This window comes from Trachypithecus francoisi, unplaced genomic scaffold, assembly GCF_009764315.1.
Source record: "Trachypithecus francoisi isolate TF-2019V2 unplaced genomic scaffold, Tfra_2.0 Lachesis_group9, whole genome shotgun sequence".
Taxonomy (NCBI): Eukaryota; Metazoa; Chordata; class Mammalia; order Primates; family Cercopithecidae; genus Trachypithecus; species Trachypithecus francoisi.
Window position 1 is genome coordinate 56,852,579 of NW_022681474.1, and position 26,428 is coordinate 56,879,006.

The 26,428-nt window shown below is 41.3% G+C and overlaps 1 pseudogene; it reads left to right on the plus strand.

The window, feature by feature from the left end:
- Positions 1-616: 616 nt before the first annotated feature.
- On the plus strand, positions 617-6,766 carry LOC117082263 (annotated as a pseudogene).
- The last annotated feature ends 19,662 nt before the right edge of the window (positions 6,767-26,428 follow it).

Here is a 26,428-nt window from a genome sequence, read left to right on the forward strand (position 1 = left end):
GATCTGTGCATTTAGGTCACTGGATCCCTGAACCTCTACCTATCTGCCATGCAGAATGCCTGGCCACTGATGTTATCTGGTTTTGTCATATGGTAGCACTTTGTACTCTCAGCCACCTCCCTTGGAGTCCATGATTAATAGTCCCTTCCTTTAAAGTTGAGATGCCCAGGATGTTTGTCAGTGTGTGTTCACCCTAGCCTGGTCAGCATCCCTCTGCAGTGCTGAGCTATAGTTCCATAGTTTTCTGGGAGCTAGGGCAGACCAAACCATGCTTGAGGGATTAGTAGCTGTGTGGTCTCAGGAAACTTGGCCTCTCTGGGCCTCAGATTCCTCATCTGTAATACATGGGTAATAGCACTGCCTAAATTCAAAATTGCCCTGAGGATCCAGTAAGGTATGAGAGGTAGGAGTTATAAGAATTAAATAAGAAGGCATGCCAAAGGTGAACCCCATAGCTGAGTGTTGACCATGCAGTGGTTCTCAGGAGCTGGTAGTCGTATGAATTGTCACAAAGTCCCTCATGGTGCACACGCTGATGGGAAATGATTGCTTTAATAAATCTGAGAAGACCTGCTGGAGAAACTGGATTTCCAAAAGAGTTTTGATGAATAAAACAATGGGGTCTATCACACTGAAAGGAAGTGCTGTGTATCATGGGCCGGCCTTCGAAATGCAGGGCACTGTGTATAACACAGAAGCCAATGTAAGATTTATTAACTTCCTCTGTGATAACTACTTTAGACAATATTCCAAAATGGAATATAATCACCACCTCTCCAGTAGTTCTCAGAATACCTGCCAGGATAAAGACATCTCCTGCAAAGCTACATGAAGAAGTTTCCTCAGCAGAAACTGCTGTATAATACAACAGCAAGTGTTAAGTGTGTAGACTTGACCTCAACTTCAATCTGCAAAGTTTATTCACTTCCCTGAATAAGCCGAGTGTTAAAGCCTGTCATGCATAAGCTTCTGGGTAAACCCCTGGGGTTGTTCCTGCAGTCCCCACTGCACCCCACTCTGCTCCATTGCACAGGCCAGTTAGACACAGGCAGGACTTCCTGCTCTGCTGTCTTGGTGAAGCCTAATTCTTCGGGCTTTTCAGGCACATGAGCTTGTGTTGCTTCTTTGCCTTTTGCTAAGATTAAGTGTAGACATATAGGTTTGTAAGCTCCTCCCTGCCAGCTTTCAGGAAGCCTCCAGCCAGGCCCAATCTATTGCCTCCCTTCACCACATGTCAACGCTGGGAGTGGCAGGGGCCTCTCCCGTGCATGTTTCCCACAGGTGCCCCCCTCTTAGCCTTCCTCTCCTCCTCTGCAGAGAACATGCTGCCCTGGCTTACTGCCTTGGCACACCTGCCCATGCCTGGAACTCCTTAACAAATTTGCCCAGATGCATTTTTCCCAGCTATGGAAAAAATGGCCTTCTCCATACCCATGGAGAATTCCTACCACAGCAACCCAACAGTCTGCAGCCCAGGCTTAGAGATATAAACAGACGATCCTTCGCATCTCTCCATGAGGACATAACTTCCATGAGACCAGCAGCCCAAATACAGTTCATGGTGGCTGGAACAGTTCCCAGAGGTACATCCTTGGGGGAGCCAGCTAGAGGTCCAGGCTAGAGGTCCAGTATCACAATCAGTGATCCCAGGCTCACCATTGGAGGGCAGAATTGCACCAGTGTCAAAAACAGGAGGCTAGCAGGAGACCATCTCCTGAGAACTCCCCTGGGAGGAACACAGAATTTAGACAAGAAGAGAACAAACCTCTCTCCCTTCTGTGCTATGTGCCACGCCCTTCAGTGGGGCAAGGAACTGATACCTGCCCGCGGTGCTACCAAGAATGACTCTGTATGCCAGCAATACCTTAGTGAGTCCCAATTTGTTTCTCCTCCCAGAATCCCCGAGGGCTCTGACACCCCCAGCAGCACATGGCTCACTGTGGGGATAATTTGCAAGTGGGATGGGAGGAGGACAAAAGGCTGAAGTGCTCCCCTTTGAACCCCCCTTCATTATCTCACTTAATACTCCCATGAGGGAGGCATCGTAGAGAGGAGACTAGGGCTCTGAGAGGTTCAATAGCTTTCCAGCAAGCAACAGAGCCAGGATTCCCCCCTTGGAGCAGGCTGGTTCCAGAGTGCCAGCTCTGTGCAACACCATTCTTAAGCTACAGCACAAAGATGCAGCTCTGAGCTCCTCCCTTCCAGGCTGTGGGAAAAAAGGACAATGGAGAGAACTGACTTGTTGCATTCATCCAACCAAGAGGAAGCAGTCCACATGAGGTTTGCTGGGAAAGAAGAAAGATCTTCAAGGGCTTGTGTTCATACTTAGCCTTTAGGCCTCTGGGACATCATGGGAAAACATGGTAATGTCTGCTCTTTAAAGTAGAATCAAGAAAAGAGGCTCAGGATGATACTCACCCTAGCGTGCAAGCTGTTTGATGGGACGCAGCCAATAGGAGCTGATCCTTCCTGAGCACCTGTATCTATTACCACAGCAACCCAAGAAGGCAAGCAAGGATATCGTCCCCATGGTGGACGTAAGCACCCTGTCACCTGTCCAGGACCGTGTAGTTGGTGCTTGGTGGAGCTGGGATCCAGGCTGGTTCTTCATCTCTGTCCTGCCCTGTCTCTGTATCCCACCTGAGAGTCACTGAAACACCAAGTGTACTGCTTGGCACACACCACAAACTTTGTGTGTGTGTGCATGTGCACACACACACACACACACACATACATTCACAGATGCTTGCTGTGCTAACTTAAGCTTGCAATATGACCAAAATATTGCATTAATAAGTACTCTACTTCCTTACTTATTACCTTCCTTCCTTCCTTTCTTCTTTTTGCTTCCATCCCTCCTTTCTCCTTTCCTCTTCTCCTCAAACACTGTCCCCACCCTTTACCAGTGAAGGACCCAGCAAGGTCTGGTGGTAGACTGAGCTCTGCCCTAAGGTGTCTGCTTCTGGGGAAGAGGAGCCTGCACAGAACCCCGAAACTGGCTGAGTGCTCAGAGACAGTGGAGAAAGGACTCAGTCTCCAACTGGGAAACCAAACCGAGTCAGCTCAGCAGCACTGTGGCATTTATCCTGGGCCTAAAGGAGACCTAAGGAGAGGTAGTATGTTGAGAAATGGAAGCAGAAGAGGCTAAATGCCCATTACACTGCATTGGATATAGAGATGGGATAAAGTCACGGGGTTTGGGGTCTAGAAGGGACCTTATGGAACACTCTGTCCACCCATCCTTCCCCCCAACCTTCAGAGTGGCCTTCCTTAAAAGTAAATAAAGGTAAGTAAGTACCAAATTCCAGTCCCTACACTGTCTCCTTCCCTCAGCCCCTACAGGCCTGTGTGACCTGGTTCTGGGCCCTTTCTCCAACCTCGCCTCAATCCATGTTCCCTTGTCCACATCACTGCAGCCACACTGGCCTTCTTCCTTTTCTCATACTCACCAAGCATGTTCCTACCTCAGGGCCTTCACACAAGATGCCCCCGTCTCTGGAGCACTTTCCTGCCAGGTGGCTCTGTGGCTATCTCCTTCCCACAATCCAGGATTTACTGAGTCCCAGCAACCCTGGTTCAAGGACCTCCTCTGCAATACACGTGCAGGTGACCTAAAGCTTGAGGTCGTTGGCCTCTTTTATGATTTTCAAAAAACCTGTCTCTCCCTGGAGTTGCCTTCACTTTCCGTGGATGGTCTTCATCTCCTCACTAAGATGTGACTCTGGGAAAGCAGGAGGCAGCTTAGACTTGATGATCGCCTTAGCACCGGACAGTGTCACATGGTTACCCTCCATAAATATCTGCTGTTAAATGCTCCATTCCACTTCTCTTTCCTCCTGAGTCTCAACATGCCTTCTTTAAAACAAGGAATCATGTGGGATGAATTGTGTCCCTCCCAAATCCACGTATTGAAGTCTTAACACCCAGCCCTCAGCATTTGGCCTTATTTGGAAGAAGGAACTTTGTAAATTAATCAGTTAACATGAAGCCATACTGGAGTAGGGTGGGCCACGAAGCCAGTATGCCAATATGGCTAGAGTCCTTATGAAAAGGGGAAATTGGGGTACAGAGACAAACACTCACAGAGAGAAGACCCTGTGAAAAGACACAGAGAGGAAATAGCAGTCTACAAGCCAAGGGAGGAGAGCTGGAGCGGATCCCTACTCATAGCTCTCAGAAGGAACCAACCCTGCCAACACCTCAATTTCAAACTTCCCACCTCCAGCCTGGGCAATGATAATTTTCTGTTGTTTAAGCCATCCCATTTGTGGTGGTTTATTAACAAAGCTTTAGCAAACTCACAGGAGGAGTGTGTGAGATGATCCCCAAACTACCCTCCTGTGCTCCCCACTTTCTGCTCTCCCTGGTCCTAGAAGGAGGGCATTTTCCACCCTTCTCTTGAGGACAGCATTAGGCAAACAGCCTGGGGGCCCTTTCTGAGCTGGCCTATTTAACATTCCTCAGCAGCTGGACATATTCACTTCCCTCAGGTGAGATTAAATGCCTTGGCTGGACAGAGTCCTAATCTCCCTACACTGTTCCTTAAATAATATTTGTTCTACCACTTCCTATAAACAACTTTGCTGAGGGAGTTTACAACATAGCTTAAAAGGGGAAGCTTTCACTTCCTTTCTCAAGCCACTATTATCCGAACCTTTCTGGGGAGCCGGGAGCCCGACTGCAGCCCCAGGCCTCACGCAGTCCTCCATGGCCAGTCCTGACATCCCAATGGCCGGCTCAGTTTCTGCCTCAGCCCCATCCTTTCCATAATGATTCTTCCAGTCGGCACGCCTCTGGTTGGAGTACAGAAACCCTGGTTGAAACACAACTCAATCTTCACTCCTATTTTCCAAAGGCTTTTCCAAAATGGGAAAGCTACAGTGCTCAGGAGACTGGCTGAATAATTTGAGTTTTCTGGCAAGCACGGACATGTGCAGATGTGTTTTTCAAAACAAGAGCAGAGACTTGCAAACTCCTTTACATATGTCTTCTCTCCAGGAAAAAGAGGGAAGCAGTAGTTCTGGCACAAATATCTGAGAAAATCTTGCTTTCTATGTGTTTAGACCTGAGGAAAGGGCTTCCTGTGTCAGCCCAGAAAATGTAGAGGGTTAGAACAATGTATCCCTCTTACAACCAGAAAAAAAAGCTAGACAAATTGCACAATCATGACTTTTCTTGAACCCATCAGAGTACTGAGGTCACAGGTCAACCAACTAACCCAAAATCCAGGCAGACACAGCTTCATGCCAAAAGAAACAGGATTTGAGTATTTGTTTACTTAGGCAGACACCACCAGGTGCCATATAAACTGGTAAGAAAATTCAGCTAAAATTTTTAAATGAATTAGTTGTCAACATAAAAAATATAAAGAGATAAATCTCTAAATTGAAAGGTTTTATTTGTGAATAATAAACAAGAAATGGGATTGCAATTCAGGACATACACACAGACCAGGGTGGCCTCTGGTATGTCTGGAGAACAAAGGAAAAGATTAGGCTGTTACTAGGGAAAGAGGTGATTACACAAGTTGTTTTGAAAAAAAAGTTCAAGATGGCTTAAAAAATTAAATGTGAAATCTGAGACTATAAAAACCCTGGAAGAAAACCTAGGAAATACCATTCTGGACATAGACCCTGGCAAAGATTTCATGAAGACTCCAAAAGCAATTGCAACAAAAGCAAAAATTGACAAGTGGAACCTAATTAAACTAAAGAGAATCTGCACAGCAAACTAAACTATCAACAGAGTAAACAGACAGCCTACAGAATGGGAGAAAATATTTGCAAACTAAGCATCTGACAAAGGTCTAATAGCCAAAATCTAAAAGGAACTTAAACAAATCAACAAGCAAAAAACAACCTCATTAAACAGTGGGCAAAAGACATGAACAGGCACTTTTCAAAAGAAGATTAGATATACACGTGACCAACAAGCATATGAAAAAAATGCTCAACATCACTAATCATTAGAGAAATGCAAGTCAAAACCACAATAAAATACCATCTCATGCCAGTCAGAATGGCTGTTATTAAAGAGCCAAAAAATAACAAATGCTGGCAAGGTTACAGAGAAAAGGGAATGCTAACACACTGCTGGTGGGAATGTAAATTAGTTCAGTCACTGTGGAAATCAGTTTGGAGATTTCTCTAAGAACTTAAAACAGAACTACCTCTTTAGTTGCCATGTCTACTGCAAGAATGAAGACATTCTCAGCAATCAGACTGTCGACATTCCAGAAAATGTAATTACTCTGAAGTGACGAACAGTTATTGTGAAGGGCCCCAGAGGAACCCTGCAGAGGGACTTCAATCACATCAATGTAGAACTCAGTCTTCTTGGAAAGAAAAAAAAAGAGGCTCTGGGTTGACAAACGGTGAGGTAACAGAGAAGAACTGGCTATGGTTAGGACTATTTGTAGTCATGTACAGAATATGATCAAGGGTGTTACACTGGGCTTCCATTACAAGATGAGGTCTGTGTATGCTCACTTCCCCATCAATGTCGTTATCCAGGAGAATGGGTCTTTTGTTGAAATTCGAAATTTCTTGGGTGAAAAATACATCCACAGGGTTTGGATGAGACCAGATGTTGCTTGTTTAGTATGTCAAACTCAGAAAGATGAATTAATCCTTATGACATTGAGCTTGTTTCAAATTCAGCGGCTTTGATTCAGCAAGTCACAACAGTGAAATACAAGCATATCAGGACATTTTTGGATAGTATCTATGTATCTGAAAAAGGAACTGTTCAGCATGCTGATGAATAAGACCTAAGAGTTGTCCAGCTACAGAAACAAGATGCCGGATGACTCCTAAGACCTACTTGTGATATTTAAATGGTGCAATAAAAGACCTATTGATTTGGGAAAAAAACAATAACAACAGAACTACAATTTGACCCATTTTAACATATGCATGTGTGTCTTTATGGTAGAACAACTTATAGTCCTTGGAATATAAGGAATCCTCTGGGTATATTACTGAGTATATACCCAAAAGAATATAAGTCGTTGTACCATAAAGACACACATGCATATGTTCGTCACAGCACTACTCACAATACAAAGACGTGGAATCAACTTAGGTGTCCATCAGTGGTGAACTGGATAAAGAAAATGTGGTACATATACACCATGAAATATTACATAGCCTTAAAAAAAAGAATGAGATCATGTTTATTGCAGCAACATGGATGCAACTAAAGACCAATATCCTGAGAGAATTAATGCAGGAAAAGAAAATCAAACACCACATCTTCTCATGTAGGAGTTAAATACTGAGTACACGTGGACATAAAGAAGAGAACAGTACACACTGGGGCCTACTGGATGGTGGAAGATTGGAAAAGAATGAGGATCTAAAACTACCAATCAGGTACTATTCTCACTACCTGGGTAATGAAATAATTTGTACACTAAACCCCAGCATCACGCAATTTACCCATGTAATAAGCCTGCACATGAATCCCTTGAACCTAAAAGTTGGAAGGAAAAACAAAATGGTTTCTTGTGGACGCCCAAAAGAAGAAAGCTTATTGGCTTTTTACAAGAGCCAGAGAGTTCTGATTGTTGTCAGTGGTTGTTAGATAGGATTTGTGCTCTTGGAGTTCAGTTTAAGCCCTTGCAGTTTGGGGTTGGGCTTATAAGACAGTGTGTCAGGCAGGAGTTTTGTATCTGCAGCTCTCTGTCCTTGTGTGACTCACGTAGTAAGCTGTGGTTTGGAATAACTTTTTGTGATAGCTACTGTTATCAGTTAAATTATGGGCGAGAGTCCTCCCTTCATGGCATTCCCCAGCTCTGTTGTAAAGGATAAGTAGTATTTTGAGAGAGATGGAAGAAGAAACTCATTATCCTGCACTAGATATAGACATGGGACAGGGTCATGGGATTTGGGATTGAGTAGGGACCTTATAAACCATGTTGCCCACTCACCCTCTCCCAAACTTTCAGACTAGCCTCCTTTAAAAGTAAATAAGAGCGAGGAAGTGCCAAATTCTAGTTCCTCCACTGGCTCCCTTAGCATGACACCAGTTCCTTCCTTTGGCCCCCATGGCCTTGCACGACCCAGCTTCTGGCCCTTTCTCCAACCTCACCTCAGCCTATCTCCCCTCATCCTCTTCACTGCACCCACAGTTTAGGCCAGGATTTGACACAAGTGACTCTATTTTGAATCTTACAACTTTTGCATGACTAGTATGAGAAGGAGGACACCTGAAGGGGATGGAGATTCGGGGGCATTAGCACCTCTTGCAAGGTTTTCCTCCATGAAGCCCAAAATCCACTCCCAGGGAAGATCACTGAGAATGTTGAGACAGCTCCCTCCCCATTCTGCTTAGAGAAGGGAACAGCAGCCTTAATCTTCAGAGGAAGAGCAATGCACCCTGCTTCCTGGGGGCATGGGTGGAAACCCACTGCAGCTGGGGCAATGGAATATTAAAGGAAATGTGCATGCCTGGGGAAGGCAGGGAAACATGTGAGACCCTTCATGAGAGCTGGAACAGGTGCAGGACACTTAGGAAAGCATCAGCTGCACTGAGCCTGCCTGAGTACAGGCCTACTCAGAACTTCTGAGGTACCCTTCTCCCTTCCCCCAATACCATGCTAACAGACATCAGGCACACAAGGCAGTGGCGCCTAGCTGGGAGAACTGCAACAACAAATTCTTCACAGGCAGCAACACAAAAAGAAGACCCAAAACCACCCAGCCAGACTCCTAAGCCAGGCAGAATACAGGAAGTGGGGAAAACCCTCTGGAAAAGTAGTTCACACCCTAAACACAAGGTATAACCAGAGGAATTGGAACTCTCTGGCTCTGAGGGTAACAAGAGCACTACAAATTTCAAATTCAGCCAAAGTGGTGACAGCATTAACACAACCCTCCATGCTGAAGGAAAGGCATGCTCATGTTCAGTGTAAAAAAAAATTACTTCCATACCCACCACCCCCATAAGATGTTCAACTTCCAACAACGCTACAATAACAAAAACAGGAGGCATGTGAAACACAAGAAGAACTCACAGCTCAGTCCAGGAGACAAGGCAGGCATCCTAACCAGAATCTGACATGGCACCAAGGTTGGAACTGTCAGACAGGAGATGGGAAATGACTGTGATCAATACCTTAGAGGTTCTCATGTGAAAGGTTCAGCATGCAGAAGCAGATGGGTAATTTCTGAAGAAAGGCAGAAATCCTACAATCAAATAGAAACAGAAAAGACAAAAAATACAGCAACATAGATGAAGAATATCTCAACATGCTCTTCAGTGGATACGACATAGCTGAGAAAAGTATCAGTGAATCTGAAAATACAGCAATAGAAATTAGCTAAGAGATCCATGCCAAGATGGCCGAATAGGAACAGCTCAAGCCTCCAGCTCCCAAAGTGAGTGACACAGAAAATGGGTGAATTCTGCATTTCCAACTGAGGTACCAGGTTCATCTCACTGGGGTGTGTCGGACAGTGGGGGCAGGACAGTGGATGCAGCCCAACAAGTAAGAGCCAAAGCAGTGTGAGGCATTGTCTCACCTGGGAAGTGCAAGGGGGAAGGGAATTCCCTTTCCCAGCCAAGGGAAACCGTGACACACAATACCTGGAAAATCGGGTCACTCCCACCCTAATACTGTGCTTTACCAAGGGTCTTAGCAAATGGCACACCAGGAGATTATATCCCATGCCTGGCTTGGAGGGTTCCACACCCACGGAGCCTCCCTCATTGCTAGCACAGCAGTTAGATCTAACTGCAGTGTGGCAGCGAGGCTGGGGGAGGGGCGCCCCCCATTGCTGAAGCTTCAGTAGGTAAACAAAGCAGCTGGGAAGTTCGAACTGGGTGGAGCCCACCATAGCTCAAGGAGGACTGCCTGTCTCTGTAGACTCCACCTCTGGGGACAGGGCATAGCCAAACGAAAGGCAGCAGAAACCTCTGCAGATGTAAATGTCCCTGTCTGATAGCTTTGAAGAGAGTAGTGGTTTTCCCAGCACGGAGTTTGAGATCTGAGAATGGACAGACTGTCTGGTCAAGTGGGTCCCTGACCCCCAAGTAGCCTAACTGGGAGACATCCCCCACTAGGGGCAGACTGACACCTCACACCTCACACCTCATATAGCTGGGTACACCTCTGAGCCGAAGCTTCTAGAGGAACGATCAGACAGCGACATTTGCTGTTTAGCAATATTCACTCTTCTGCAGCCTCCACTGCTGATACCCAGGCAAACAGGGTCTGGAGTGGACCTTGAGCAAACTCTAACAGACCTGCAGCTGAGAGTCCTGACTGTTAGAAGGAAAAATAACAAACAGAAAGGACATCCACACCAAAACCCCATCTGTACATCAAAATCATCAAAGATGAAAGGTAGATAAAACCACAAAGATGGGGAAAGAGCAGTACAGAAAAGCTGGAAATTCTAAAAATGAGAGTACCTCTCCCCATCTAAAGGAACACAGCTCCTCACCAGCAACTGAACAAAGCTGGACGGAGAATGACTTTGACAAGTTGAGAGAAGAAGACTTCAGACAATCAAACATCTCCGACTCAATCAACTGGAAGAAAGCTTATCAGTGATCGAAGATCAAATGAATGAAATGAAGTGAGAAGAGAAGTTTAGAGAAAAAAGAGTAAAAAGAAATGAACAAAGCCTCCAAGAAATATGGGACTATGTGAAAAGATCAAATCTATGTCTGATTGGTGTACCTGAAAGTGATGGGAAGAATGGAACCAAATTGGAAAACACTCTGCAGGATATTATACTGGAGGACTTCACCAACCTAGCAAGGCAGGCCAACATTCAAATTCAGGAAATACAGAGAACGCCACAAAGATACTCCTCAGGAAGAGCAACTCCAAGACACATAATTGTCAGATTCACCAAAGTTGAAATGCAGGAAAAAATGTCAAGGGTACCCAGAGAAAAAGGTCAGATTACCCACAAAGGAAAGCCCATCAGACTAACAGCAGATCTCTAGGCAGAAACTCTACAAGCCAGAAGAGTGGGGGCCAATATGCAACAATCTTAGAGAAAAGAATTTTCAACCCAGAATTTCATATCCAGCCAAATGAAGTTTCATAAATAAAGGAGAAATAAAATCCTTTACAGAGAAGCAAATGTTGAGAGATTTTGTCACCACCAGGCTTGCCCTACAAGAGTTCCTGAAGGAAGTCCTAAACATGGAAAGGAACAAGCAGTACAAGCCACTGCAAAAACATGCCAAAATGTAAAGAACATCGATGCTAGGAAGAAACTGCATCAACTAACAAGCAAAATAACCAGCTAACATCATAATGACAGGATCAAGTTCACACATAACAATATTAACCTTAAATGTAAATGGGCTAAATGTTCCAATTAAAAGAAGCAGACTGGCAAATTGGATAAAGAGTCAAGACCCAGTAGTGTGCTGTATTCAGGAGATCATCTCACGTGTAAAGACACACATAGACTCAAAATAAAGGGATGGAGGAAGATCTACCAAGCAAATACAAAGCAAAACAAAAAGCAGGGGTTGCAATCCTGGTCTCTGATAAAACAGACTTTAAACCAACAGAGATCAAAAGAGACAAAGAAGGTTATTACATCATGGTAAAGGGATCAATGCAACAAGAAGAGCTAACTATCCTAAATATATATGCACCCAAAACAGGAGCACCCAGATTCACAAAGCAAGTCCTTAGAGACCTAAAAAGAGACTTAGACTCCCATACAATAATAATGGGAGATTTTAACACCCCACTGTCAATATTAGACAGATCAAAGAGACAGAAATGTAACAAGGATATCCAGGCCTTGAACTCAGCTCTGGACCCAGTAGACCTAATCGACATTTACAGAACTCTACACCCCAAATCAACAGAATATGCATTCTTCTCAACACCACATCGCATTTATTCCAAAATTCACCACATAGTTGGAAGTAAAACACTCCTCAGCAAATGTAAAAGAACAGAAATCACAACAAACTGTCTCTCATACCACAGTGCAATCAAATTAGAACTCAGGATTAAGAAAATCAAAACTGCACAACTACATAGAAACTGAACAACCTGCTCTTGAATGACTACTGGGTAAATAACAAAATGAAGGTAGAAATAAAGTTGTTCTTTGAAACCAATGAGAACAAAGACACAACATACCAGAATCTCTGGGACACAATTAAAGCAGTGTGTAGAGGGAAATTTATAGCACTAAATGCCCACAAAAGAAAGCAGGAAAGATCTAAAATTGACACCCTAACATGACAATCAAAACAACTAGAGAAGAAAGAGCAAACACATTCAAAAGCTAGCAGAAGACAAGAAATAACTAAGATCAGAGCAGAACTGAAGGAGATAGAGACACAAGAAAACCCTTCAAAAAATCAGTGAATCCAGGAGCTGGTTTTTTGAAAAGATCAACAAAATTGATAGACCACTTACAAGACTAATAAAGAAGAAAAGAGAGAAGAATCAAATTGATGCAATAAAAAATGATAAAGGAGATATCATGCTGATCCCACAGAAATACAAACTACCATCAGAGAATACTATAAACACCTCTATGCAAATAAACTAGAAAATCTAGAAGAAATGGATAAATTTCTGGACACATACACCCTCCCAAAACTAAACCAGGAAGAAGTTGAATCTCTGAATGGACCAATAACAGCCTCCGAAATTGAGACAATATTTAGTACCTACAAACCAAAAAAAGTCCAGGACCAGATGGATTCACAGCCAAATTCTACTAGACATACAAAGAGGAGCTGGTACCACTCCTTCTGAAACTATTCCAATCAATAGAAAAAGAGGGAATCCTCCCTAACTCATTTTATGAGGCCAGCATCATCCTGACACCAAAACTTGGCAAAGACATAACAGAAAAAGACAATTTTAGGCCAATGTCCCTGATCCTCAATTAAATACTGGCAAACTGAATCCAGCAGCACATCAAAAACTTATCGATCATGATCAAGTTGGCTTCATCCCTGGGATGCAAGGCTGGTTTAACATACACAAATCGATAAATGCAAGCCATCACATGAACAGATCCAATGACAAAAACCACATGATTATCTCAATAGATGCAGAAAAGGCCTTTGACAAAATTAAACAACCTTTCATGCTAAAAACTCACAACAAACTAGGTATTGATGGAATGTATCTCAAAATAATAAGATTTATTTATGACAAACCCACAGCCAATATCATACTGAATGCGCACAAATTGGAAGCATTCTTTTTGAAAACCAGCCCAAGACAAGGATGCCCTCTCTCACCACTTCTATTCAATATAGTATTGGAAGTTCTGGCCAGGGCAATCAGGCAAGAGAAAGCAATAAAGCGTACTCAAATAGGAAGAGAGGAAGTCAAGTTGTCTCTCTTTGCATATGACATGATTGTATATTCACAAAATGCCATCATCTCAGCCCAAAATCTCCTTAAGCTGATAAGCAACTTCAGCAAAGTCTCAGGATACAAAATTAACGTGCAAAAATCACAAGCATTGCTATACACAAATAACAGACAAACAGAGAGCCAAATCATGAGTGAACTCCCATTCACCATTGCTATAAGAAGAATAAAATACCTAGGAATACAACTTACAAAAGATGTGAAGGACCTTTTCAAGGAGAACTACAAACCACTGTTCAAGGAAATAAGGGGGGACACAAACAAATGGAAAAGCATTCCAAGCTCATGGATAGGCAGAATCAATATTGTGAAAATGGCCTTACTGTCCAAAGTAATTCATAGATTCAATGCTATCCCCATCAAGATACTACTGACTTTCTTCACAGAATTGGAAAAATGTACTTTAAATTTCACATAGAACCAAAAAAGAGTCCGCAGAGCCAAGACAATCCTAAGTCAAAAGAACAAAGCTGGAGGCATCACGCTACCTGACTTCAATCTATACTACAAGGCTACAGTAATGAAAACAGCATGGTACTGGTACCAAAACAGATATATAGACCAATGGAACAGAACGGAGGACTCAGAAATAACACCACACATCTACCACCATCTGATCTTTTACAAACCTGACACACACAAGCAATGGGGAAACGATTCCCTATTCAATAAATAGCGTTGGCAAAACTGGCTAGCCATATGCAAAAAACTGAAACTGGACCCCTTTCGTGCACCTTATACAAAAATTAACTCAAGATGGATCAAAGACTTAAACATAAGACCTAAAATCATAAAAATCCTGGAAGAAAACCTCAGCAATACCATTCAGGACATAGGCATGGGCAAAGACTTCATGTCTCAAATACAAAAAGCAATGGCAACAGAAGCCAAAATTGACAAATGGGATCTATTTCAACTAAAGAACGTCTGCGCAGCAAAAGAAACTATCATCAGAGTGAACAGGCAACCTACAGAATGAGAGAAAATTGTTGCCATCTTTCCATCTGACAAAAGGTTAATATCCAGAATCTACAAAGAATCTATAAGAAAAGAGCAAACAACCCCATCAAAAAATGAGTAAAGGATACAAACAAACACTTCTCAAAAGAAGATATTTATGTAGCCAACATACATATTGAAAAATGCTCATCATCACTGATCATTAGAGAAATGCAAATCAAAACCACAATGAGATACCATCTCATGCCAGTTAGAATGATAATCATTAAAAACTCAGGAAACAACAGATGCTGGAGAGGTTGTGGAAAAATAGGAACGATTTTACACTGTTGGTGGGAGTGTAAGCTAGTTCAACTGTTGTGGAAGACAGTGTGGCGATTCCTCAAGGATCTAGAACCAGGAATACTATTTGACCAGCAATTCCATTACGGGGCATATACACAAAAGATTATAAATCATTCTCTGATAAAGACACATTTACCATGTATGTTTATTGTGGCACTATTCACAATAGCAAAGACTTGGAAACTACCCAAATGTCCATCAATGATAGACTGGATTAAGAAAATGTGGCATGGGGGGGTGGAGCAAGATGGCCGAATATGAACAGCTCCAGTCTCCAGCTCCCAGCGCGAGTGACACAGAAGACAGGTGATTTCTGCATTTTCAACTGAGGTACTGGGTTTATCTCACTAGGGAGTGCTGGACAATCGGTGCTAGTCAGCTGTTGCAGCCTGAACAGCCAGAGCTGAAGCAGGGCGAGGCATCGCCTCACCTGGGAAGCGCAAGGGGGAAGGGAATCTCTTTTCCTAGCCAGGGGAACTAAGACACACAACACCTGGAAAATCAGGTAACTCCCACCCCAATACTGTGCTTTAAGCAAATGGGCACACCAGGAGATTATATCCCACACCTGGCCAGGAGGGTCCCACACCCACAGAGCCTTCCTCATTGCTAGCACAGCAGTCTGCGATCTAACTGCAAGGCAGCAGCGAGGCTGGGGGAGGGGCGCCCACCATTGCTGAGGCTTAAGTAGGTAAACAAAGCCGCTGGGAAGCTTGAACTGGGTGGAGCTCACAGCAGCTCAAGGAGGCCTGCCTGTCTCTGTAGACTCCACCTTTGGGGACAGAGCACAGCTAAACAACAACAACAACAACAAAAAAAAAAAGCAGCAGAAACCTCTGCAGATGCAAACGACTCTGTCTGACACCATTGAAGAGAGCAGTGGATCTCCCAACACAGAGGTTGAGATCTGAGAATGGACAGACTGTCTGCTCAAGTGGGTCCCTGACTCCTGAGTAGCCTAACTGGGAGACATACCCCACTGGGGCAGACTGACACCTCACACCTCACACGGTGGAGTACACCCCTGAGAGGAAGCTTCCAAAGCAAGAATGAGACAGGTACATTTGCTGTTCAGCAGTATTCTATATTCTGCAGCCTCTGATGCTGACACCCAGGCAAACAGGGTCTGGAGTGGACCTCAAGCAATCTCCAACAGACCTACAGCTGAGGGTCCTGACTGTTAGAAGGAAAACTCACAAACAGGAAGGACACCCACACCAAAACCCCATCAGTACGTCACCAACATCAACGACCAGAGGCAGATAAAACCACAAAGATGGGGAAAAAGCGGGGCAGAAAAGCTGAAAATTCAAAAAATAAGAGCGCATCTCCCCCTCCAAAGGAATGCAGCTCATCGCCAGCAACGGATCAAAGCTGGACGGAGAATGACTTTGACTAAATGAGAGAAGAAGGCTTCAGACCATCAAACTTCTCAGAGCTAAAGGAGGAATTACGTACCCAGCAAAAAGAAACTAAAAATCTTGAAAAAAGAGTGGAAGAATTGATAACCAGAATAACTAATGCAGAGAAGGCCATAAACGAACTGACAGAGATGAAAACCATGACACGAGAAATACGTGACAAATGCGCAAGCTTCAATAACCGACTCGATCAACTGGAAGAAAGAGTATCAGCGATTGAGGATCAAATGAATGAAATGAAGCGAGAAGAGAAGTCTAAAGAAAAAGAAGAAAAGAAATGAACAAAGCCTGCAAGAAGTATGGGATTATGTAAAAAGACCAAATCTACGTCTGATTGGGGTGCCTGAAAGTGAGGGAGAAAAGGGAACCAAGTTGGAAAACACTCTTCAGGATATCATCCAGGAGAACCTCCCCAACCTAGTAGGGCAGGCCAACTTTCAAATTCAGGAAATACAGAGAACACCACAAAGATACTCCTCGAGAAGAGCAACTCCAAGACACATAATTGCCAGATTCACCAAAGTTGAAATGAAGGAAAAAATCTTAGGGCAGCCAGAGAGAAAGGTCGGTTACCCACAAAGGAAGCCCATCAGACTAACAGCAGATCTCTCGGCAGAAACTCTACAAGCCAGAAGAGAGTGGGGGCCAATATTCAACATTCTTAAAGAAAAGAATTTTCAACCCAGATTTCATATCCAGCTAAACTAAGTTTCATAAGTGAAGGAGAAATAAAATCCTTTACAGATAAGCAAATGCTTAGAGATTTTGTCACCACTAGGCCTGCCTTACAAGAGACCTTGAAGGAAGCACTAAACATGGAAAGGAACAACCGGTACCAGCCACTGCAAAAACCAGCCAAAATGTAAAGACCATCGAGGCTAGGAAGAAACTGCATCAACAAATGAGCAAAATAACCAGTTAATATCATAATGACAGGATCAAGTTCACACATAACAATATTAACCTTAAATGTAAATGGACTAAATGCCCCAATTAAAAGACACAGACTGGCAAACTGGATAAAGAGTCAAGACCCATCAGTCTGCTGTATTCAGGAGACCCATCTCACATGCAGAGACATACATAGGCTCAAAATAAAGGGATGGAGGAAGATCTACCAAGCAAATGGAGAATAAAAAAAAGCAGGGGTTGCAATCCTAGTCTCTGATAAAACAGACTTTAAACTATCAAAGATCAAAAGAGACAAAGAAGGCCATTAAGGGATCAATTCAACAGGAAGAGCTAACTATCCTAAGTATATATGCACCCAAAACAGGAGCACCCAGATTCATAAAGCAAGTCCTTAGAGACTTACAAAGAGACTTAGACTCCCATACAATAATAATGGGAGACTTCAACACCCCACTGTCAACATCAGACAGCTCAACAAGACAGAAAGTTAACAAGGATATCCAGGAATTGAACTCATCTCTGCACCAAGCAGATCTAATAGACATCTACAGAACTCTCCACCCCAAATCACCAGAATATACGTTCTTCTCAGCACCACATCACACTTATTCCAAAATTGACCACATAATTGGAAGTAAAGCACTCTTCAGCAAATGTAAAAGAACAGAAATTATAACAAACTGTCTCTCAGACCACAGTGCAATCAAACTAGAACTCAGGACTAAGAAACTCAATCAAAACCGCTCAACTACATGGAAACTGAACAACCTGCTCCTGAATGACTACTGGGTACATAATGAAATGAAGGCAGAAATAAAGATGTTCTTTGAAACCAATGAGAACAAAGATACAACATACCAGAACTCTGGGACACATTTAAAGCAGTGTGTAGAGGGAAATTTATAGCACTAAATGCCCACAAGAGAAAGCTGGAAAGATCTAAAATGGACACTCTAACATCACAATTAAAAGAACTGGAGAAGCAAGAGCAAACACATTCAAAAGCTAGCAGAAGCCAAGAAATAACTAAGATCAGAGCAGAACTGAAGGAGATAGAGACACAAAAAACCCTCCAAAAATCAATGAATCCAGGAGTTGGTTTTTTTGAAAAGATCAACAAAATTGATAGACCACTAGCAAGACTAATAAAGAAGAAAAGAGAGAAGAATCAAACAGACGCAATAAAAAATGATAAAGGGGATATCACCACGGACCCCACAGAAATACAAACTACCATCAGAGAATACTATAAACACCTCTACTCAAATCAACTAGAAAATCTAGAAGAAATGGATAATTTCCTGGACACTTACACTCTCCCAAGACTAATCCAGGAAGAAGCTGTATCCCTGAATAGACCAATAGCAGGCTCTGAAATTGAGGCAATAATTAATAGCCTACCAACCAAAAAAAGTCCAGGACCAGATGGATTCACAGCTGAATTCTACCAGAGGTACAAGGAGGAGCTGGTATCATTCCTTCTGAAACTATTCCAATCAATAGAAAAAGAGGGAATCCTCCCTGACTCATTTTATGAGGCCAAGATCATCCTGATACCAAAGCCTGGCAGAGACATAACAAAAAAAGAGAATTTTAGACCAATATTCCTGATGAACATCGACACAAAAATCCTCAATAAAATACTGGCAAACCGGATCCAGCAGCACATCAAAAAGCTTATCCACCATGATCAAGTGGGCTTCATCCCTGGGATGCAAGGCCGGTTCAACATACGCAAATCAATAAATGTAATCCAGCATATAAACAGAACTAAAGACAAAAACCACGATTATCTCAATAGATGCAGAAAAGGCTTTTGACAAAATTCAACAACGCTTCATGCTAAAAACGCTCAATAAATTCGGTATTGATGGAACGTATCTCAAAATAATAAGAGCTATTTATAACAAACCCACAGCCAATATCATACTGAATGGGCAAAAACTGGAAAAATTCCCTTTGAAAACTGGCACAAGACAGAGATGCCCTCTCTCACCACTCCTATTCAACATAGTGTTGGAAGTTCTGGCTAGGGCAATCAGGCAAGAGAAAGAAATCAAGGGTATTCAGTTAGGGAAAGAAGAACTCAAATAGTCCCTGTTTGCAGATGACATGATTGTATATTTAGAAAACCCCATTGTCTAAGCCCAAAATCTCCTTAAGCTGATAAGAAACTTCAGCAAAGTCTCAGGATACAAAATTAATGTGCAAAAATCACAAGCATTCTTATACACCAGTAGCAGACAAACAGAAAGCCAAATCATGAATGAACTTCCATTCACAATTGCTTCAAAGAGAATAAAATACCTAGGAATCCAACTTACAAGGGATGTCAAGGACCTCTTCAAGGAGAACTACAAACCACTGCTCAGTGAAATAAAAGAGGACACAAACAAATGGTAAGAACATACCATGCTCATGGACAGGAAGAATCAACATCGTGAAAATGGCCATACTGCCCAAGGTAATTTATAGATTCAATGCCATCCCCATCAAGCTACCAATGAGTTTCTTCACAGAATTGGAAAAAACTGCTTTAAAGTTCATATGGAACCAAAAAAGAGCCTGCATTTCCAAGACAATCCTAAGGCAAAAGAACAAAGCTGGAGGCATCACGCTACCTGACTTCAAACTATACTACAAGGCTACAGTAACCAAAACAGCATGGTACTGGTACCAAAACAGAGATATAGACCAATGGAACAGAACAGAGTCCTCAGGAATAATACCACACATCTACAGCCATCTGATCTTTGATAAACCTGACAAAAACAAGAAATGGGGAAAGGATTCCCTATTTAATAAATGGTGCTGGGAAAATTGGCTAGCCATAAGTAGAGAGCTGAAACTGGATCCTTTCGTTACTCCTTATACGAAAATTAATTCAAGATGCATTAGAGACTTAAATGTTAGACCTAATACCATAAAAACCCTAGAAGAAAACCTAGGTAATACCCTTCAGGACATAGGCATGGGCAAGGACTTCATGTCTAAAACACCAAAAGCAATGTCAACAAAAGCCAAAATTGACAAATGGGATCTAATTAAACTAAAGAGCTTCTGCACAGCAAAAGAAACTACCATCAGAGTGAACAGGCAACCTACAGAATGGGAGAAAATTTTTGCAATCTACTCATCTGACAAAGGGCTAATATCCAGAACCTACAAAGAACTCAAACAAATTTACAAGATAAAAACAAACAACCCCATCAAAAAGTGGGCAAAGGATATGAACAGACATTTCTCAAAAGAAGACATTCATACAGCCAACAGACACAAGAAAAAATGCTCATCATCACCGGCCATCAGAGAAATGCAAATCAAAACCACAATGAGATACTATCTCACACCAGTTAGAATGGCAATCATTAAAAAGACAGGAAACAACAGGTGCTGGAGAGGATGTGGAGAAACAGGGACACTTTTACACTGTTGGTGGGATTGTAAACTAGTTCAACCATTATGGAAAACAGTATGGCGCTTCCTCAAGCATCTAGAACTAGAAGTACCATATGACCCAGCCATCCCATTACTGGGTATATACCCAAAGTATTATAAATCATGCTGCTATAAAGACACATGCACACGTATGTTTATTGCAGCACTATTCACAATAGCAAAGACTTGGAATCAACCCAAATGTCCATCTGTGACAGACTGGATTAAGAAAATGTGGCACATATACACAATGGAATACTACACAGCCATAAAAAAGGATGAGTTTGTGTTCTTTGTAGGGACATGGATGCAGCTGGAAACCATCATTCTCAGCAAACTATCACGAGAACAGAAAACGAAACACCGCATGTTCTCACTCATAGGTGGGAACTGAACAATGAGATCACTTGGACTCGGGAAGGGGAACATCACACACCAGGGCCTATCACGGGATGGGGGAGGGGAGAGGGATTTCATTGGCAGTTATACCTGATGTAAATGACGAGTTGATGGGTGCTGACGAGTTGATGGGTGCAACACACCAGCATGGCACAAGTATACATATGTAATAAACCTGCACGTTATTCACATGTACCCTAGAACTTAAAGTATAATAAAAAAAAAAAGAAAGAAAATGTGGCACATATACACTATGGAATAGTATGCAGCCATAAGAAAGGATGAGTTTATGTCCTTTGCAGGAACATGGATGAAGCTGGAAACCATCATTCTCAGCAAACTATCACAAGATCAGAAAACCAAACACCGCATATTCTCACTCATAAGTGGGAGTTGAACAATGAGAACACATGGACACAGGGAGGGGAACATCACACACTAGAGCCTGTTAGGGGGTGGGATGATAGGGGAGGGATAACATTAGGAGACATACCTAATGTAGGTGAAGGATTGATGGGTGCAGCAAACCACCATGGCACATGTATACCTATGTAACACAATTGCACGTTCTGCACCTGTAACCCAGAACTTAAAGTGTAATAATAATAATTTAAAAAGTACATCCAAGAGCTGTGGATAATATCAAATATTCTAAGACACATGTAGTTAAAATCCTAGGAGAAGAGAAAGACAGTGGAGTAGAAGAAATAGTTGAAGAAATAGCATCTAAAAATTTTCCAAAATTAATGACAGACACCAGACCACAAATCCAAGAAACTCACAAGGCAAAAGTAGGATAAATATGGAAACAACATAAAAGAAACAAACAAAATACACTTTGACATATATTCGAATCTCTGAAAACTAAAAGCCAAGAAAAAAATTTTGAAGGCAGAGAAAAATGACACATTACCTAAGGAGAAACAAGGGTAAGAATTACAAGAGACTTTCTTGTCAGAAACAATAACAATGGAGTGATATATTTAAAATGTTGAAAGAAAAAAATCCTTGGCCCAGAATTCTATAGCCAGTGAAAATATCCTCAAAAAAAAAAAAAAAAAACTTTCACAGGCAAACGAAAACAGACATAATTCATCCTAGCTGACTCCCTCACAAAAATCTTTAAAGGGACTTACTCAGGAAGAAGGAATATGGTATTGGTTAGAAAACTGTATTTACACAAAGAAATGAAGAGTGTTGGAAATTGAAAAAATGAAGGTAAAATTTTCTTTTTTCTTATTTATATTGCTCTAAAAGATAGCCAAAAATTTAAAACAGTAGTGGTAACAATAGATTGTATATTCATAACTTATGTAGAAGTAAAATAATTGACAACAGTGGCACAAAAGATAGGAGCAACAATTGGGAAGAAAGCTGTTTGCACTAGAGGTGAAGTGATTTAATAGTATTTGAAGGTAAACTCAGATTATTTGAAAATGTATATTTCAAACCCTAGGGCAATCACTGAATATATATATATACACACACACATACACACACATATGTATGTGTCTGTGTGTTTGTGTGTGTCTGTAACAAGTCAATAGAACAGATGAAACAGACCAGGCAAAGATTTATTTCAACTTAATCTAAGCAGGCAAGGTAAGGATGAGCACTGTAAGGAGTGGGCAGAACCACTGGGTTAAATTCCAGTGTATTATGTGGAATCAGTGTCCACAATTAACTAATTTGTCCATAGCTTGTGCAACAATCAGTTCTTCCTTTTGTTACTAGAAAAGTCCACTCATAGAATGAATTCTCCAAACAATTTCCTTGATCTTTCAGTTTTATCACTAATCCTCCAAGTCAATAGTGGTCAAGCAGTTTCATCAAAAACACTAGGCATATTTGGTAAAAGTTTGTTGACCAAAGCAAAACCTATATGATGTGGGATATTTATTAATGATAAGCTAAAATATGCCTTATATTGTCTATTACACTGATGGCTTTTATCTTTTTAATCCATCTTCTGCTTCTAAACAATAAAAAATTACCAAGTAGAGAAACAGACATGTACATAATTATCTTCTTACTGATGCAACATTCACTTCTTTAAACTCATTCATTCATTGATCACTCATGACAATGAAGAAAAAGAGGGAGGGAGAAAATAAAGTGATTCCTCCATCAGGGTTGTCAGAATTATTGAAATAGAAACTCGAAGTACTCTTATCAAATTTGGAATAGCAACTTCCTTTAGAAAAAACAATGAATATTTATGCACCAGGAGACTTTATCAACAAGAGGAATCATGAACATATGGCGAAGGCATTGACTCCCTTATAATGAGTATTGGAATTCTGGTGGCCATGTAAGCCATGTCCAAACTTAAATAACTTCACCAAAAGAAGGAAATTTCTCAAGAGAAACCAAACTGAAAGCACTAAAATACAACCATGCAACTGTAAATTTTTGCATGGAAACCACTTCTCCAGATGGCTGGGGCTCTTGAGTCATTGCTCCAGAGGCTAATTTACTGTCTATATGAACTTGAAAATGGTTCTTCTTCAGTGAAAGTTAAACTTTCCATCCTCAACATTGGCCATTAATTATGTTTTCCAAGGAATTTTTGGTCTTTTTTAATAATAAAATCAGTATCAGAAGAAATACACACTAAATGTTTTAAATGCTTACTTTAAAGAAATAAATTTTTATTTTTATTAAATAAAGCTTGTTTTAATCTAAAAATTTGTGAAAAGATACAATGAAAATGAAAGCTAGCCAAAAGGCCACAGTGTCCAAACTGGGTACTTCTAACAAAGGAGGTATTCCATGTGGCTGCACAAGCGCCTATGGCCCAGCTGGTGGCAATGGTGATGGAAATTCAGAGGCTGATCGTAATTGTCTTGTCTTTGCTGCAGAGCAGAGGCTGCCACTCCCTCATTTAGCCCTGCACACTGTTGAGAAAAGTCCCCACAAACATGCCCTGAGCACTCCCTGCCTGCCACACACTGGGCCAGGTGCTAGAGCCCCCACCTTGAAAATGAAACTACTCTTGTTTCAAAGAGATCCCATCCTGGAGAAGAGAACAGATTGATTTAGAGGTGACAAAGGATGGCATTTCAAGTAAATGTCAACAAGCCTCCTGCCCAGTTACTTCTCAAATGAACCAAAATAACTCAATATAGACAAAAGGAAAAATAATCACCTACATGAAACTAGGAAAGCCTTACCTCATTCCAAGGTCTCTGAAGACTAACCCTCAGGTATACCCAGTTGAAACTGAGCTCAGAGACACAAGGTCAGCACAAAGTCAGCCACCCCAGTGAGGCTGTGTTGTGGGGCTGACAGAAAGGCACCCTGAATGTCCAGTATCCCCCAGCATGGAGCAGGGAGGTCCAGAAGCTGGGCCTGATTTGGGCCAGGAGAGTAAATCCCCTGTTGTAGCTTCTCCCACGGGCATGGGCAGCAAGACTGAAGCAGAAACTTTTTATCCAACAGGGTTTTTAACTTGACAGATGGGCTGAGGTCAGGAGACATCTAACTTCCTTGTAATAGGCAACAGGTGACTCTATTGGAAAAAATACACTGAAGTCAATACACAGGAAGTTCAGAGCCATGGGCAATTTTCCAATCTGACTTCTCACCAAGGTGCCAAATGTTACGCAACATTGTATAAGCAAATGTAATCAACATTTTGGTGTAAAAACTGACATTCTTGCTTCTAAATTACTGGTGATGTTTTTTAGGAGGCAGAACACAGATTCTAGCTCAAAAGATAGAAAAAATTAAAAACCAAGGAAGCTTTCAAGTGGAAACGCCAAAGCTAGGTCTTACAGTGTATATTTTATGCAATAAATATGAGTGTATAAGCCTAACCCAAAGGAGAAGGGTCATCAGTCAGGACCAAAACAAAATAACCTAATTCCAGGTTACTTGTATTCTACAAAATATGAAATTAAAATAAAGGAACTTAGAAAGACTGCAAGCAGAATGAAGAGCAAAAATATTCCAATTAAATGTAAACAAATAGAAAGGTGGGTGTCAATATTATACACAGGTACATTCATGACCAAAAAATATTGAAATTGTGTTCAATATAAAAAATATTGTATTTTATATAAATGTTCAACATAAAATATAAATATTTTGTAATGTTTATTGCTCAACTGATTTAAAGATATAGCTGTCAAGAACCTTTATTTACTACATAGCATCATAGCATTAATAAATGTAGCAAAAACTGGAATAAATAAAAGGATAAATTTGACAAAGCACAAAATCATTGGAAGACTTTAGTGTAGCTCTCTCACTCAATCCTGTATGTCAAGAAATTAAGGAGGAGTGAAACACGGAGAATTCAAAGGAGTCCATTAATAGATTGATCATATATGTAACACACACATATATATTCATATAAACATGTATGAAATTTTACATATGTCCCCATGCCTTGTGAACAGAAAACGTGTATCCTTTTCTATTGTTCACAAAGAAAGCCTCAAACTCAAAAGAAGAAAGAAAAATAACAAAAACCATCTTCTTCTCATCAATAAAGGGAAAGTAAGAATACATAATAAAAGTTTACTCACTGCAATAATAACACAGAACAATTCTGAAATTTTAAAAGCTCTTCCCTAAACAATACTTTAGTGAAAGAAAAACTAAAAGTCCCTCATGGAATTTCCTTAATATCAATATTCCTTTTCAGAATATTTGGAATACTATTAAAGCTGTGCTCATAGAAAAATATATAGCCATTAATATTTTCAGGAAAAATATTAACCGATAAAAACAAATGAACTAATTTTACATGATAATTCTTTTGATTAAGGTCACTAAAAAGAATGTTAAAAATAGAATCACAGCAACAACAGAAAAGCCTCGTACAATTGACCATGATGTGAAAGGTATGTTTTTGGTGGGGGAAGAGAATGGAACAGAATGAAACAGAATGGAGTACAACAAAATATTAATTAGCCCAGTCAAGGAAAACAAAAACTAGTAAAAGAAAAAGAAAGGAAGGAGAGAGAAAGGGAGGGAAGAAAGGAGGCAGGGGGCAAAGAAACAGAGTATGAGAAAGCACAAATAACCAGAGTCCAGAAAAGAAGAAAACAGAATTACTTAAACACATTAATAACTGAAAACCTGAATAAAATACCATTTTCTAGGAACATGCAAATGATCGAAATGGACTGAAGAAGAGATAGCAATGCCTAAATGGCAAATCAAACAGTTGTAAAAGAACTACAGGCCTCAAAGGCACTGGCTCTGCTATTTTCTGGATGGGGTTTTTCAAATGCTGAATTCTGTTTAAACTGACCAAGAGCAAGAATGTTGGGGGAGGGGAGAGTCTGTAGATAATTCTTTGGAAAGCTAATAGAATTCTGCCATCAAAACCAAAAAATAAGTTGCACAGAAAAAGAAACTCCAGATAGCTCTCACAAACGCTGAGAATTGATCCTAAGTTAAATATTATCATAAATAAGAATAAACAAATAAGAAGTGTGAAATGCACCTGTGTCGGTCAGCTTTGTGTATATCTTGCTTGGTCCCTGGACCAAGCTACATTTCTGAAGCTGAGTGTGGGACTTCTCTGAAGGGAATGGATGGTCGTCCCACTCAATATTGC